Raw genomic sequence first — 3,720 nt, 5'->3', positions numbered from 1 at the left:
TATGCCCAAAATTTTGCTTTTGAACATTGCTCAAAAATTAAGCCTATTATGCTCAAAATTATGTGATCCAGTCTGGGAAAACCGGGCTTATTGCCTATTTAAAAGTAGCTATTGAGAAATGCTGGTTTTAAGTATTTAGTGTGTTGTAGCTTGTCAATGGTTGAAGCTATGTATACCAAATTTTCACACGCTTTACCCCAATTCCTTACCTTCCACAGCCTCCACTGTACAAGTAGCCAACAACTAAGTTTCCCGCCATTTTAGAAGCAAGGTTGACTGTATTAGGTGAGCTGCAAAATGGGTGGAAAGTGGGGGACCTGGAAGGCGGGAAAGATGGTGTTCAAAAATTGAAAAGGAAGGTGTAGGGATGAATTAGGCCAAGTTTTGGGCCATTGAGGTTATAAAATTGGCTAAAATGAAAGGAAATTCACAGCAGAGGTATATACTTATTCAACACCACAAAGCTGTACAGCCACATACGGTCATCCCCAGGCTAACCAGAGCTCCATTAAGGCCCCACACCACACGTACAGATCGCCACTGGGCTTGGGAAAAGCAGCCAGCAAAACCAGACCACTCAAGTCTAGCTGATTTTGATTGTGGAATTAGATAGTTTATTCATGTAGCTTTGTGTTCTGGGTGAAAAATCGAATCTGCTGACATGGGCGATAAGACTGATTTTCACAGACTGGGTCAAAATTATGCTTTCGAAATCAAGATTATGCTCTAGAACTGACTGTTTTATTAGAGTATATTAGAGTCAGTGACTGCTCTATTAGAGTATTTCTGCAAACAAAGAAACAGTTTAATAAGTTATATTACATGTTTTCAAATATGATAATACTATTGGCAGTGATTATTTGCATTCTTTCAGGCACGTGTATTCCGCCTTTTAATTAAAATTTCAAATATCATCCTTATTATGTTGGCAATGCTTTTGGTCACCTATTATAATTTAAATTATGCCAGCATAATCGGCTGGGGCCTATATATTATTGTGTGTTGATGCTTTGATTAATGACTTAAAAATTGGCCTCTTGTTTATTGAAATAACATACCGTCTTCATCAGTAGAGTTCATGCCAGTTACAGGATCTCCTAGACCTGCTCCAGTCCTTCCTCTCACCTCAACAGTGTAGTTAGTATTAATAGATAATCCATTAATGGTGTGCCACAGTGTATCAGGACCAGTGATATTCACTATCGTTCCATTGCTAACACAATCACCCACTGAGCTAGTCTGGATATAACAGAGTTCATAACCAGAGAGGGCACCCCGATCACATGATGGTCTATCCCAAGTGACCACTAAGGTAGTTGAGTTACCAGGCACTCCAGGATGGTTTACTATGAGGTTATTGGGTGCCAGTGGAGCTGTAAGAAAGAAAGAAAGTCATAGGTGTTTAGCTAACACAATAGAAGTAATTCTTGAAACACAGCTAGCTGCAAATATTTGTGTGTAAATTACTCACTCTCTTCTTCGGTAAGAAATTCACTGTCATATTGTGGACTTTCACCAAGAGTAGTGGCAGCATATATGGAGAACATGTACAACCTGTATGGAACTGTGACAGTAACAAGTATAAGGAAATATTTAAAAAATGAAGTTTGATTAGGGATCATAGGAATGAATGAGAAGTAGTGAAACAAGGGAGGTTGCCTACACCTGATAGTAGACATTAATCTCTAGTTCAGTGTATAGCTACCCACAACTGAATTTGGAATTAGATGTCCGTTAGTACAGTATATCTTCAGGTGTAGGCAACCCCCGTTGTTTCACTATTTTTGATTTCTATGATCCCTAATCAAACTTACAATTATTAATTTTTACTTATACTTGTTTGTTTACTTTTTACAACATTATTATGACTGGTGAACCCATGCGTAATGGAAAGAATGCCACCAAACTTATTACTTTTGACTGAATGCACACCCCAATTATCAATTACTGAAATACCAAAATGGCAATTATGCTTTGTTTTTCAATCCATCACAATAGATAATTAAGATGAATCCTGTCAAATGTAGGGAAGTCATCACATGGTGCTACCACAAATTGACACCTTATACTGTCAGCAAAGATGACAAAGGGGGACACAGATAAGTCCACGATGTATGCATTGTATGTATGTGTGGTATATGCCTGTAGAGCTGAATTGACGTCAAACAGGAACAGTGAAAAAAAATCAAGTCCATAGCCTTAGCTATTCTTAGTCAGGCAGTCAGTCAGTAGAAAATTGCACCAAATAAAAATAATAAAATTTTGTAACAACATTTTGGAAGTATTTCAAGTCATACTGAATGTAATTTTGGGCTTGGGTATACCTAAAAATACTGCCATGAAGGCATTGTGAGGATAGTTGGATAGTTTTGGGTGACATGTTTGGTCAGAAAAACCCAAACCTCTGTGATCGCAATTTCTGTACTATAGTATGTGAATTTTAGGGTATCTATACTCTTATTAGGGTTTGGAGGTACTGGCTGCAATTATTACCTTGTCATGTAGTACACACAGAACATGTATTTTACATATGATACGTAGTTCATTATCAAAAGCAGTAATAGAATCAGTAGCTAAACACAATAATTATTGCATGGCAGTAATATTGTACAAATTGCATTAAATAAATAAGCTGAATAAAGCCCTTCAAATAGCCACTTTGCCAAACTTTAGTCACACCAAACTTTCATCATTTACAGTATGCTTAAATCAAACTACAACTGGAATTTGATTAGTTGAAAACGTGGTCTCTAAATCCTGTAGTACTCCAATAGCCTAGCCTTAAGTGTTTGCCCTCTAGTTCCTACCAAGTAAAGTAGATAAAAACAAAAACCCTGCTCCGAGGGGATATGAAACTGGCACAGCAATTACACACCTGTAACATTAGCAGAGCCTGGGAATTTAAATGGCTAGTAACAGCCGAGGGAGGTGTAATGGGTTGTTTGTACAAGTATTTTTGTTTACAAGCAGCTGCCAAAGCACGACAATGAGCAAATAGGTGTACTTTGAAACATAGCACACGCCTCAGGGGTGTATCCAGGATATTTTACAGGTAGTTTCCAGATCTCAGTGGTAGTGAGCTTGCATCACGGGCAGATCTAGGAGCTGTCAAGGGGAGGGGCACAAACAGGCTAAGTTGTAGGTGGTTGGGGCGAACAGATTCTCTGGTAGCTGCTGTACTTTTAGATCACTCATTATAGTAGGTTGATATGGCCTTTGCAGATGGTTTAAGCTTAAAAAGCTGTGTAAAGGCTTAACAGGGCTGGGGGAAGCATCAAATTATTGGTCAGGCAAAGCTATCAAAATAACTTGGTGATGGTAAATATTCATGGTTAACTTACTGTTACAGTAAAATATTGGTCAGGCTCTTGCCTGGGCTGCCTGGGCACTTCCCCAGCCCTGCTTAAACATCAACAACACGATAATTATTTTTAGAGGCACTTAGTGTGTACAAAGGTGACCTATGGCTCAGTCTTTCGCAGAGGATGGGGGGGGGGGGGGGGGGGGGGGAATTTGCCCCAAATGCCCCATCCTGGATCTATCATTGTGTATACATGTAGGGTCTGGGAGTGCATCCCCAAGCTGCTGACAGATTTTAACCATTAAAATGCTCGTAGTAAATTTACATTTTCATGGATTTTATAAACAATTATGTGAGTCCTAACTTATATCATGCATATGGCTTGCCAGGTTTAACTGTAAGAACATATCTAGGCTAAT

The sequence above is a fragment of the Dysidea avara genome, chromosome 1 (assembly GCF_963678975.1).
Source record: "Dysidea avara chromosome 1, odDysAvar1.4, whole genome shotgun sequence".
NCBI classification, from domain to species: Eukaryota; Metazoa; Porifera; class Demospongiae; order Dictyoceratida; family Dysideidae; genus Dysidea; species Dysidea avara.
Note: the sequence above shows the minus strand (reverse complement) of the source record.